The following is a 13,337-nucleotide window of genomic DNA, read 5'->3' as shown; positions in this document are numbered from 1 at the left end:
ATTTAAAATTTAACAAATTACAGAAATAAAACCATTACATCCACATTACACTTTCGGGACTTCAAAGAAAAATAAAAATTCCATCACAGCAAATTTTACAAGACTTCAAATATTCCATAGGTTAAAAAGCCATTTGCCTGCCAACGTTACATTCTTTTTCCTGTCCAATAAATAGTATATGTACATTTCACTTTTACAAAAGGCTAAAACATCATCTACTGGTAACATTTCATGTTTAAAAACAGCAATATTTCTAGCATTCCAGAGCGCTATCTTGGCACAATTCACTGTCTTCCACGCCATTATTTTTTGGTCCATTGTTGGGCATTCCAGAAGACCATATAACACTGATGCAAAATTAAAGTCCTTGAGGTCCACCATTTTCTCCAGCAGGGGGATTAATCTTCTCCAGAACTCTTTAGCAAAAGCACAAGTCCATAAAAGATGCTTCACTGTCTCTTCTTCTTGACAACCTTCTCTTGGGCAGATGGCAGACCTCACAAAACCTCTTCTGTACTGGAATGCCCGGCAAGGAAGACAGTGGTGTGCGCAGCTCCAAGACATGTCTTTCTGTACATTAAAAAGATAAGGGGCGTTAATCATTTTCCATATGTGTACAGTTTTGTCATCATCATAACGTTCAATATCACACAACGTCACATCAGTACTAATTTGTTTGAGTAGTGTCTTGCTGTTACATAGATCCCCTGTCTGTTTCTTATTCAAATTAAAATCAAGAATAATTTTCTTTAAAATCTCATAATGTGCAGGTAGGTTAAAAGCATAAGGAAAGGATAAAACCGTTTCAAACCAACCAAACCTTCTCATGAGAAAACCAGTGTTAAAACGCATAAAATAGGAAAGGTAATTATCTTTAAAAAGGGTTTTAAAACAGAAACAGAAAAAATGTATTAAAAGAAACTTATCTAAAACAGGGAAATCTTTCCCACCTTTAACCTTTGGCTTTGTCACAATTTCTCTTTTGAGTTTCTCCATTTTTGAGCCCCAAAAAAAGGTAAAACATACTTTTGTAATTCGTTTCAACAAATTTGTAGGAGGGGGGAACACCAAACTAAGATATAACAGGATAGGTAATATCACCATTTTTACAATCAGAACTTTACCTTCCATTGACAGCTTTCTCATATTCCACATGCAGATTTTCTGATTAATTTTCTGTGCTGCCGCATCCCAGCTATTAAAACCATTATTAGATTCATTAAAAGAAACACCTAAAATAGTAATGGAATCTGTAACTTCAATTGGTACATCATGTAAACTCATCCCCCCGACATTTAAAATATTACATTTAGTAAGATTAATTTTAAAACCGGAAACTGTACAAAAAGACTGAATTTGGCTTATCGTTTTTTGTATTGAAGGTACATCACATCCAAACACTGCTACATCATCCATATAGCTTACAACTTTAACTTGTAGACCGTTCCCCCCGGGTAAGGGTACTCCACATATTTGCTTATCCCGGCGTATTGTACATAAAAGGGGTTCTATAGCACATATAAAAAGCAGGGGGGACAAAGGGCAACCCTGCTTCACCCCTGATTTTAAAACTACTTCTTTTGTTTTAAAACCATTAACTAAAATCTTACTCGTACAATCATTATAAAAAGCTTTAAGAGACAATAAAAACCCACCCGGAATGCCCATTTTTTCTAAAACTTTAAAAAGATAAAAATGAGACACGCGGTCAAAAGCTTTCTCAAAATCCACCGCTAGGATTGACATCTTTGTCTTTCTGGTTTTTACATCTTCAATACAATCTTTCACCAGGTTTAAATTGTCCCAGATACTACGCCCAGGTACCCCGCATACCTGATTTGCATGAATTACTTTATGTATCACCTTTTTCAACCGATTTGCACAGATCTTAGCCATAATTTTGTAATCACTATTTAAAAGAGTTATCGGCCTCCAGTTTTTAAGATCCGTTTTGTCACCTTTTTTGTATAGTAGTGATACCTCACCTTTCTTCCATGAGTTGAGTAAAACCTTATTATTAAAAACTTCGGAAAACAAATTAAACAAATCATCTTTTAAAATATCATAAAAACTTATATAAAACTCTATGGGGATACCATCAGGGCCGGGCACTTTACCATTTTTAAAACTCTTCATGGTTTCTAAAATCTCTTCCTCACATAGAGGTTGGGATAAAAAACTTTGGGCATCAGCATCTAGGGTGGACTTGATCTCCCCCAGGAAAGTGTGTATTAAATCATGGTCTACAGTTTTTACATTAAAAAGATCATTAAAATAGACATTTACCTTATCCAATATAACGTTGATATTATTATCTCCATCTATGTTATCAATTATTGTTTTCGCCTGTTTGTTTTTCTTAAAAAAATACCTGGAACAAGTCTCATCCTCTGCTACGTGTTTTACCTTTGAACGAAAAATCAGTTCTTTTCCTTTTTGTTCCAACCACTTTGAAATTTCTCCTTTAAGACTCAATATATCATTACCTACATCCAGACCATTGTCTTTGAATTTGTACAATGTCTGTAACCTGATATTAAGAAAATTATAGATCTCAAACTTTTCTTTAGCTTTTTGTATGCTTTTCTTTATAAAGAAATCTTTAATGTTTATTTTCATTCTATCCCACCAGGAGCTAAAAGAAATATTGGGGTTTTTCCTTTTTCTACAGTTTACATAAAACTCAATAAAATCCGATAAAATTTGTGGATCTTTTAAAAGGGACACATTCAATTTCCAAGATTTCTTACCACATTTCTTCTTTCCATTAATCCTCACTCTAAAAGATAAAACCTTGTGATCTGAGAGAATATTAGTTAAAACTTCACATTTCACTGGCAGTATTTTTTCTGAACCTAAAACAAAATCTATCCTGGAGCTACATGTAGAATTGCTCCAGGTGAAACCAGCGTCTATAGGGCTATCCTTGTTACATTCTTTATACACATCAGTTAATTTACAATCATTTATAATATTGCTTAACATTCCAGACGTTTTGTCATAATTTCTACTCACGGAACCGGAGCGTCGGCTTTCGCCTTTTAAAATACAATTAAAATCACCTGCCAGGATAAAAGGTTCAGAAATGTTAATAAATAAAGGTAAAATTTCCAGCATATCAGCCCTTTCATTTTTATCAGGTGACCCATAAAAATTTAAAAACTGCCATCTTGTCCCATCAATAAAAGCCTTAACTAAAAGAATACGACCCGGTAAAATATCTTGAATAAAATCAATAGACACATTTCCCTTAAAAAGTATAGCTACCCCGGCTGATCCGGTTGCATTTGATCCAGACCAGACCGATGGACCATGTTTCCACTCTTCCTTATATTTTTTGTAAGAAATCTTATGAGGGATATGACATTCTTGTAAAAAGAAAACAGAAGCTGTAAAACAGGTTAAAAAATGTAAAACAGTAGCTCTTCTGGTCTTGGATCCTATGCCTCTCACATTGAGGGAAACACCACTAATGTCAGCCATCATAACAAATGGTTAGGAAGAAACAAAAACTGGACTTTACCTATCCGATGGACGGATCAGACCACTTGGACTTTCACCAACGCCCTCTTCTGAATCCACCGTTATCAAAGAGTCTTCATCATCGGAGAAGGAACATTCACTTAAATTAAGACCCGACGCTACTGGGGTGTAGCTCGGAAGGATATTGAGAGAAAGGTTACACTGGGTCTCCATAGGCTGACCATTTAGGTCCTCGTCAGGTGGGTCTCCGAGAGGCTCCGCACTCCCCTGCTGACCCACAGAGGGTCGTAACACAGGGGCAGGCTGCGCACATGGCGGAGCCTCAGAGTCCCCGGAGGCAGCCAGGTTCGGGGCCCCACCTGGAGCAGCAGAGCCCCGGGACCTCGGGATTCCAGAGTCTACACCCCCGTGAGGGGATGTATCCATCTCCTCCCTATTAGCCACCTCCACGGAACCATTCTTTTTCTTATTATGAGACCTCACCAAATGCCACGTACCGCCCTCGCTCTCGTGAGACCCAGTGGGAATTTTGGGCTCGGTGTCAGCCTTTTGGCGCTCTTTTTTGGCCTTACCGACCGCCCCTTTATGATCTTTCTCAGCCTTCCTTTTAGCCTCCTTATGGTCTTTCAGCCAGCTCCTGGGCTCCTGTGAGTTACCTGTCATTGACTCGGAGGGATTGTTACTAGTTGAAGCGCCCTTATCACCTCCCGAGGCTCCAGGTTGTTGTTCCTCCTCCTGAGGGGTGGTCTGATTGGCCCGTCCATTCCCGGATGTCTTGGACTTCTCCTTTTGTTTTTGTTCATCCTCTCTGAACCTGTGAGGGCAAGAAAAATAGAAATGACCAGGTGTCCGACAAAAAGAGCATTTTTTTTCATTTGGGCACTCCTTTGTGTCATGTTCAGTACTGGCACAATTTCTACAAGTGGCACCACAACTATCCTTAGAGTGCCCATAGAGACCACAATACCTACAGAAAAGTGGCATTCCTGAGAAAAAAAAATCCCCATTAGTTTGCCCTATTTTAAATCGAGCTGGAGGAAGTCTCACACCTCCAGGGAATTTAGGGTCTCTTTCACATTTTACTAAAAACTTCCATTTTGAGGTCCAGATGTTAAACTCATTCAACACTTTCCCAATCAATTTCACACTTTTAAAATAAACTGACAAAAAGGAAATAACCTCTGGTGCTGTTATGAAGGGTGAGAAGATTTTCACAACCACCATCTTTACCTCATCCAGGACGTGCTCGATGATCTGAATCCCTTTTAGACCAGGGCTATTTTCTACCGACTTAACTCTGGACAAAACATCTTTGAAAATACCTTCGCCAGTAAAGGTTACATCATAATCTCCACGTCGAGGATAATCCTGGATAGAAAGGATTTCGTTGGTTCTGACGTGGAGCAGTTTCTCAAGCACGTCCTGGACTACATATCCCAGATTCCGTATATCGGAACCACCAGCCGTAAATCGGACCCTTATGGTGTTCTTAAGCCTCGCATATAGAGGCACGAGGTTGGGGTCAACCTCCATGGTATGGCGCAACAAAATGCAAATTGCAACCGCCTGCAATCTGCGCCTTCAGAGCTTTGAGATAAAGCACCTGAAGGCTGGGGGATCGCTGCCCGTTACCCTAGGACTAATCCCTCTCCCTAATAGCAGCAGGCAGGTGAAGCCCACCGAAGTGGACGATCCTGCCAGGCCAAGGAGAGGGGTACCTGAGTGCCCTTCAACTGAAACCTCCTGCTGTGAAGCACTTGGTCTCAGCCAAAAGGCCGAGAAGCGATAACCAGAATTGGTTTCAAACTACGGAGCCACCCAAGGATCCTGAAAAGTCCATTTGTGGAGATGAGCTCCTGGACTCCCGTTAAGAAGACATGTTGTCAACCTCTAGATCCCTTACATGCCTGCACTTTTCGGCTTGCTGCTGCTGCAATCCACGCGTTTTAGATCTGCATAACTCCACCTCTTTAAACACAGCACCTTCACCCCCTGCTGTTCCCACCCGCCTCAACACCGTTGGAAGGGAGGAGAACCAATTAAGGCGGGGGGTGGGGTGGAACGAGCAGCTGTCTACCCTTAGCAGGAGGGCTCCTGATTACATACCTCTCCTGCTGCTGCTGCTGGCTGTCCAGCAGCAGACTGAAGGTGGCTGCTGCTGTGCACAGGTATATAAAGGCTCAGAGCCTATTATGACACGCGCAGCCAGCGTTCCATTGCCACATTCCATCTACTCGCAGGCAGGATACCTGGCTGGCTGAATGTCGCTGAGAAGCTCACAGAGACCGCCATAAGCAACAGTTTAACAGAATGCCACAGACTAATCAACCAAACTTTTTGGGTTGGGTTCTCTTTTATAGTCTGCAGGCATTAAATGAAAGAAGTCAGTGTTCCAGCAGAAGGAGACAACGTTTCAGAAAAGGCATTGTAGCAAACCAAAAAATAAATTTTAAGCGCAGCAGAGTAACCAGCGCACATACCTGTTAGCTCAGGTGAGTTTAAAAGGCTGCTGTTGATAACAAGGGCATTTGCTAAATAGATGGTGTGTGTGCAACAATATACTGAAAGGTCAATTATATTGTGCAGCTTATCTCACCACCTGTAGTTATTTAGGTGAAAGCTCCAAAATGCTTGCCTAATATGTCTGTTTATCCAAAAGGAAGTAAAAAGGGAGAGCTAGAAAGATAGCATTGCATCACATTACATGGCAATGCAATGCACAGTTGCTGAAGTTGAACCAAAATGAGCTTGTAATCTGGCTTCTGCAACTTTGAACATGAAAAATCCAATGAGGAGAAGAAAAGCAAAGCCAAAGAGTCCATCCCCAAATCCGACAAACAAGCAAAATGAACAAAAAACATTGAATTCAATTCTTTCTGATTTTAGAAACTGCATTAAAGAAGGGGTGCACCGGTCCTGGAGATACTGCAATACCAGGTCAATGCGTGGAGTGGACAGAGCAAGCTCTTTTTCCATCTCCCTGTTCTAAAAATCCATTTAATATATGGTCCCCAGATAGGGGACGTATCAGATATTAAACTGATAAGAACAGATACTACACTTGATCTTAGCCAAAAGGCCGAGAAGCGATAACCAGAATTGGTTTCAAACTACGGAGCCACCCAAGGATCCTGAAAAGTCCATTTGTGGAGATGAGCTCCTGGACTCCCGTTAAGAAGACATGTTGTCAACCTCTAGATCCCTTACATGCCTGCACTTTTCGGCTTGCTGCTGCTGCAATCCACGCGTTTTAGATCTGCATAACTCCACCTCTTTAAACACAGCACCTTCACCCCCTGCTGTTCCCACCCGCCTCAACACCGTTGGAAGGGAGGAGAACCAATTAAGGCGGGGGGTGGGGTGGAACGAGCAGCTGTCTACCCTTAGCAGGAGGGCTCCTGATTACATACCTCTCCTGCTGCTGCTGCTGCTGGCTGTCCAGCAGCAGACTGAAGGTGGCTGCTGCTGTGCACAGGTATATAAAGGCTCAGAGCCTATTATGACACGCGCAGCCAGCGTTCCATTGCCACATTCCATCTACTGCAGGCAGGATACCTGGCTGGCTGAATGTCGCTGAGAAGCTCACAGAGACCGCCATAAGCAACAGTTTAACAGAATGCCACAGACTAATCAACCAAACTTTTTGGGTTGGGTTCTCTTTTATAGTCTGCAGGCATTAAATGAAAGAAGTCAGTGTTCCAGCAGAAGGAGACAACGTTTCAGAAAAGGCATTGTAGCAAACCAAAAAAGAAATTTTAAGCGCAGCAGAGTAACCAGCGCACATACCTGTTAGCTCAGGTGAGTTTAAAAGGCTGCTGTTGATAACAAGGGCATTTGCTAAATAGATGGTGTGTGTGCAACAATATACTGAAAGGTCAATTATATTGTGCAGCTTATCTCACCACCTGTAGTTATTTAGGTGAAAGCTCCAAAATGCTTGCCTAATATGTCTGTTTATCCAAAAGGAAGTAAAAAGGGAGAGCTAGAAAGATAGCATTGCATCACATTACATGGCAATGCAATGCACAGTTGCTGAAGTTGAACCAAAATGAGCTTGTAATCTGGCTTCTGCAACTTTGAACATGAAAAATCCAATGAGGAGAAGAAAAGCAAAGCCAAAGAGTCCATCCCCAAATCCGACAAACAAGCAAAATGAACAAAAAACATTGAATTCAATTCTTTCTGATTTTAGAAACTGCATTAAAGAAGGGGTGCACCGGTCCTGGAGATACTGCAATACCAGGTCAATGCGTGGAGTGGACAGAGCAAGCTCTTTTTCCATCTCCCTGTTCTAAAAATCCATTTAATATATGGTCCCCAGATAGGGGACGTATCAGATATTAAACTGATAAGAACAGATACTACACTTGATCTTAGCCAAAAGGCCGAGAAGCGATAACCAGAATTGGTTTCAAACTACGGAGCCACCCAAGGATCCTGAAAAGTCCATTTGTGGAGATGAGCTCCTGGACTCCCGTTAAGAAGACATGTTGTCAACCTCTAGATCCCTTACATGCCTGCACTTTTCGGCTTGCTGCTGCTGCAATCCACGCGTTTTAGATCTGCATAACTCCACCTCTTTAAACACAGCACCTTCACCCCCTGCTGTTCCCACCCGCCTCAACACCGTTGGAAGGGAGGAGAACCAATTAAGGCGGGGGGTGGGGTGGAACGAGCAGCTGTCTACCCTTAGCAGGAGGGCTCCTGATTACATACCTCTCCTGCTGCTGCTGCTGCTGGCTGTCCAGCAGCAGACTGAAGGTGGCTGCTGCTGTGCACAGGTATATAAAGGCTCAGAGCCTATTATGACACGCGCAGCCAGCGTTCCATTGCCACATTCCATCTACTGCAGGCAGGATACCTGGCTGGCTGAATGTCGCTGAGAAGCTCACAGAGACCGCCATAAGCAACAGTTTAACAGAATGCCACAGACTAATCAACCAAACTTTTTGGGTTGGGTTCTCTTTTATAGTCTGCAGGCATTAAATGAAAGAAGTCAGTGTTCCAGCAGAAGGAGACAACGTTTCAGAAAAGGCATTGTAGCAAACCAAAAAAGAAATTTTAAGCGCAGCAGAGTAACCAGCGCACATACCTGTTAGCTCAGGTGAGTTTAAAAGGCTGCTGTTGATAACAAGGGCATTTGCTAAATAGATGGTGTGTGTGCAACAATATACTGAAAGGTCAATTATATTGTGCAGCTTATCTCACCACCTGTAGTTATTTAGGTGAAAGCTCCAAAATGCTTGCCTAATATGTCTGTTTATCCAAAAGGAAGTAAAAAGGGAGAGCTAGAAAGATAGCATTGCATCACATTACATGGCAATGCAATGCACAGTTGCTGAAGTTGAACCAAAATGAGCTTGTAATCTGGCTTCTGCAACTTTGAACATGAAAAATCCAATGAGGAGAAGAAAAGCAAAGCCAAAGAGTCCATCCCCAAATCCGACAAACAAGCAAAATGAACAAAAAACATTGAATTCAATTCTTTCTGATTTTAGAAACTGCATTAAAGAAGGGGTGCACCGGTCCTGGAGATACTGCAATACCAGGTCAATGCGTGGAGTGGACAGAGCAAGCTCTTTTTCCATCTCCCTGTTCTAAAAATCCATTTAATATATGGTCCCCAGATAGGGGACGTATCAGATATTAAACTGATAAGAACAGATACTACACTTGATCTTAGCCAAAAGGCCGAGAAGCGATAACCAGAATTGGTTTCAAACTACGGAGCCACCCAAGGATCCTGAAAAGTCCATTTGTGGAGATGAGCTCCTGGACTCCCGTTAAGAAGACATGTTGTCAACCTCTAGATCCCTTACATGCCTGCACTTTTCGGCTTGCTGCTGCTGCAATCCACGCGTTTTAGATCTGCATAACTCCACCTCTTTAAACACAGCACCTTCACCCCCTGCTGTTCCCACCCGCCTCAACATCGTTGGAAGGGAGGAGAACCAATTAAGGCGGGGGGTGGGGTGGAACGAGCAGCTGTCTACCCTTAGCAGGAGGGCTCCTGATTACATACCTCTCCTGCTGCTGCTGCTGCTGGCTGTCCAGCAGCAGACTGAAGGTGGCTGCTGCTGTGCACAGGTATATAAAGGCTCAGAGCCTATTATGACACGCGCAGCCAGCGTTCCATTGCCCCATTCCATCTACTGCAGGCAGGATACCTGGCTGGCTGAATGTCGCTGAGAAGCTCACAGAGACCGCCATAAGCAACAGTTTAACAGAATGCCACAGACTAATCAACCAAACTTTTTGGGTTGGGTTCTCTTTTATAGTCTGCAGGCATTAAATGAAAGAAGTCAGTGTTCCAGCAGAAGGAGACAACGTTTCAGAAAAGGCATTGTAGCAAACCAAAAAAGAAATTTTAAGCGCAGCAGAGTAACCAGCGCACATACCTGTTAGCTCAGGTGAGTTTAAAAGGCTGCTGTTGATAACAAGGGCATTTGCTAAATAGATGGTGTGTGTGCAACAATATACTGAAAGGTCAATTATATTGTGCAGCTTATCTCACCACCTGTAGTTATTTAGGTGAAAGCTCCAAAATGCTTGCCTAATATGTCTGTTTATCCAAAAGGAAGTAAAAAGGGAGAGCTAGAAAGATAGCATTGCATCACATTACATGGCAATGCAATGCACAGTTGCTGAAGTTGAACCAAAATGAGCTTGTAATCTGGCTTCTGCAACTTTGAACATGAAAAATCCAATGAGGAGAAGAAAAGCAAAGCCAAAGAGTCCATCCCCAAATCCGACAAACAAGCAAAATGAACAAAAAACATTGAATTCAATTCTTTCTGATTTTAGAAACTGCATTAAAGAAGGGGTGCACCGGTCCTGGAGATACTGCAATACCAGGTCAATGCGTGGAGTGGACAGAGCAAGCTCTTTTTCCATCTCCCTGTTCTAAAAATCCATTTAATATATGGTCCCCAGATAGGGGACGTATCAGATATTAAACTGATAAGAACAGATACTACACTTGATCTTAGCCAAAAGGCCGAGAAGCGATAACCAGAATTGGTTTCAAACTACGGAGCCACCCAAGGATCCTGAAAAGTCCATTTGTGGAGATGAGCTCCTGGACTCCCGTTAAGAAGACATGTTGTCAACCTCTAGATCCCTTACATGCCTGCACTTTTCGGCTTGCTGCTGCTGCAATCCACGCGTTTTAGATCTGCATAACTCCACCTCTTTAAACACAGCACCTTCACCCCCTGCTGTTCCCACCCGCCTCAACACCGTTGGAAGGGAGGAGAACCAATTAAGGCGGGGGGTGGGGTGGAACGAGCAGCTGTCTACCCTTAGCAGGAGGGCTCCTGATTACATACCTCTCCTGCTGCTGCTGCTGCTGGCTGTCCAGCAGCAGACTGAAGGTGGCTGCTGCTGTGCACAGGTATATAAAGGCTCAGAGCCTATTATGACACGCGCAGCCAGCGTTCCATTGCCACATTCCATCTACTGCAGGCAGGATACCTGGCTGGCTGAATGTCGCTGAGAAGCTCACAGAGACCGCCATAAGCAACAGTTTAACAGAATGCCACAGACTAATCAACCAAACTTTTTGGGTTGGGTTCTCTTTTATAGTCTGCAGGCATTAAATGAAAGAAGTCAGTGTTCCAGCAGAAGGAGACAACGTTTCAGAAAAGGCATTGTAGCAAACCAAAAAAGACATTTTAAGCGCAGCAGAGTAACCAGCGCACATACCTGTTAGCTCAGGTGAGTTTAAAAGGCTGCTGTTGATAACAAGGGCATTTGCTAAATAGATGGTGTGTGTGCAACAATATACTGAAAGGTCAATTATATTGTGCAGCTTATCTCACCACCTGTAGTTATTTAGGTGAAAGCTCCAAAATGCTTGCCTAATATGTCTGTTTATCCAAAAGGAAGTAAAAAGGGAGAGCTAGAAAGATAGCATTGCATCACATTACATGGCAATGCAATGCACAGTTGCTGAAGTTGAACCAAAATGAGCTTGTAATCTGGCTTCTGCAACTTTGAACATGAAAAATCCAATGAGGACAAGAAAAGCAAAGCCAAAGAGTCCATCCCCAAATCCGACAAACAAGCAAAATGAACAAAAAACATTGAATTCAATTCTTTCTGATTTTAGAAACTGCATTAAAGAAGGGGTGCACCGGTCCTGGAGATACTGCAATACCAGGTCAATGCGTGGAGTGGACAGAGCAAGCTCTTTTTCCATCTCCCTGTTCTAAAAATCCATTTAATATATGGTCCCCAGATAGGGGACGTATCAGATATTAAACTGATAAGAACAGATACTACACTTGATCTTAGCCAAAAGGCCGAGAAGCGATAACCAGAATTGGTTTCAAACTACGGAGCCACCCAAGGATCCTGAAAAGTCCATTTGTGGAGATGAGCTCCTGGACTCCCGTTAAGAAGACATGTTGTCAACCTCTAGATCCCTTACATGCCTGCACTTTTCGGCTTGCTGCTGCTGCAATCCACGCGTTTTAGATCTGCATAACTCCACCTCTTTAAACACAGCACCTTCACCCCCTGCTGTTCCCACCCGCCTCAACACCGTTGGAAGGGAGGAGAACCAATTAAGGCGGGGGGTGGGGTGGAACGAGCAGCTGTCTACCCTTAGCAGGAGGGCTCCTGATTACATACCTCTCCTGCTGCTGCTGCTGCTGGCTGTCCAGCAGCAGACTGAAGGTGGCTGCTGCTGTGCACAGGTATATAAAGGCTCAGAGCCTATTATGACACGCGCAGCCAGCGTTCCATTGCCACATTCCATCTACTGCAGGCAGGATACCTGGCTGGCTGAATGTCGCTGAGAAGCTCACAGAGACCGCCATAAGCAACAGTTTAACAGAATGCCACAGACTAATCAACCAAACTTTTTGGGTTGGGTTCTCTTTTATAGTCTGCAGGCATTAAATGAAAGAAGTCAGTGTTCCAGCAGAAGGAGACAACGTTTCAGAAAAGGCATTGTAGCAAACCAAAAAAGAAATTTTAAGCGCAGCAGAGTAACCAGCGCACATACCTGTTAGTTCAGGTGAGTTTAAAAGGCTGCTGTTGATAACAAGGGCATTTGCTAAATAGATGGTGTGTGTGCAACAATATACTGAAAGGTCAATTATATTGTGCAGCTTATCTCACCACCTGTAGTTATTTAGGTGAAAGCTCCAAAATGCTTGCCTAATATGTCTGTTTATCCAAAAGGAAGTAAAAAGGGAGAGCTAGAAAGATAGCATTGCATCACATTACATGGCAATGCAATGCACAGTTGCTGAAGTTGAACCAAAATGAGCTTGTAATCTGGCTTCTGCAACTTTGAACATGAAAAATCCAATGAGGAGAAGAAAAGCAAAGCCAAAGAGTCCATCCCCAAATCCGACAAACAAGCAAAATGAACAAAAAACATTGAATTCAATTCTTTCTGATTTTAGAAACTGCATTAAAGAAGGGGTGCACCGGTCCTGGAGATACTGCAATACCAGGTCAATGCGTGGAGTGGACAGAGCAAGCTCTTTTTCCATCTCCCTGTTCTAAAAATCCATTTAATATATGGTCCCCAGATAGGGGACGTATCAGATATTAAACTGATAAGAACAGATTTTTTTTTTTTATCGAAAGCCCGAATTCGTGTACAAAACCCGAGTGCGCTTAAAAAAGTGACAAGTGCCACAAAAAAAGTGCACTAGGATGCTGGTCTTCTTGAAACCCTCTCCAAAAGGAGAAGGGTCCCCCAAACCATTCCCCGTCCCTCCGAGCCAGAAGGCCACAGCGAGGAACAGGGACAAATAGCCACCTCCAGCCGGAGCCAGAGGCGACCCAATCTTACCCCCAGCACCTGCCCGAGTTCTCACCCGAGCAAGGCACTGGGA

General features: G+C 42.9%; 6 non-coding genes across 6 annotated transcripts; all 6 read right to left on the bottom strand.

The window, feature by feature from the left end:
* Nucleotides 1-6,383: 6,383 nt before the first annotated feature.
* Nucleotides 6,384-6,574, bottom strand: LOC141215663 (U2 spliceosomal RNA). The gene has a single exon (XR_012284720.1). It is a non-coding gene; the product is annotated as a U2 spliceosomal RNA (small nuclear RNA).
* Nucleotides 6,575-7,689: 1,115 nt separating this feature from the next.
* Nucleotides 7,690-7,880, bottom strand: LOC141215662 (U2 spliceosomal RNA). Its single transcript, XR_012284719.1, has one exon. It is a non-coding gene; the product is annotated as a U2 spliceosomal RNA (small nuclear RNA).
* Nucleotides 7,881-8,995: 1,115 nt separating this feature from the next.
* On the bottom strand, nucleotides 8,996-9,186 carry LOC141215660 (U2 spliceosomal RNA). The gene has a single exon (XR_012284718.1). It is a non-coding gene; the product is annotated as a U2 spliceosomal RNA (small nuclear RNA).
* Nucleotides 9,187-10,301: 1,115 nt separating this feature from the next.
* On the bottom strand, nucleotides 10,302-10,492 carry LOC141215659 (U2 spliceosomal RNA). Its single transcript, XR_012284717.1, has one exon. It is a non-coding gene; the product is annotated as a U2 spliceosomal RNA (small nuclear RNA).
* Nucleotides 10,493-11,607: 1,115 nt separating this feature from the next.
* LOC141215658 (U2 spliceosomal RNA) lies at nucleotides 11,608-11,798 on the bottom strand. The gene has a single exon (XR_012284716.1). It is a non-coding gene; the product is annotated as a U2 spliceosomal RNA (small nuclear RNA).
* A 1,115-nt stretch (nucleotides 11,799-12,913) lies between these two features.
* LOC141216767 (U2 spliceosomal RNA) lies at nucleotides 12,914-13,097 on the bottom strand. The gene has a single exon (XR_012285780.1). It is a non-coding gene; the product is annotated as a U2 spliceosomal RNA (small nuclear RNA).
* Nucleotides 13,098-13,337: the final 240 nt, after the last annotated feature.

This window comes from Phyllobates terribilis, unplaced genomic scaffold (genome assembly GCF_046119375.1).
Source record: "Phyllobates terribilis strain yellow unplaced genomic scaffold, ASM4611937v1 Scaffold_236__1_contigs__length_3049075, whole genome shotgun sequence".
In the NCBI taxonomy this organism is placed as follows: Eukaryota; Metazoa; Chordata; class Amphibia; order Anura; family Dendrobatidae; genus Phyllobates; species Phyllobates terribilis.
This window is presented reverse-complemented; position numbering and strand designations above follow the sequence as displayed.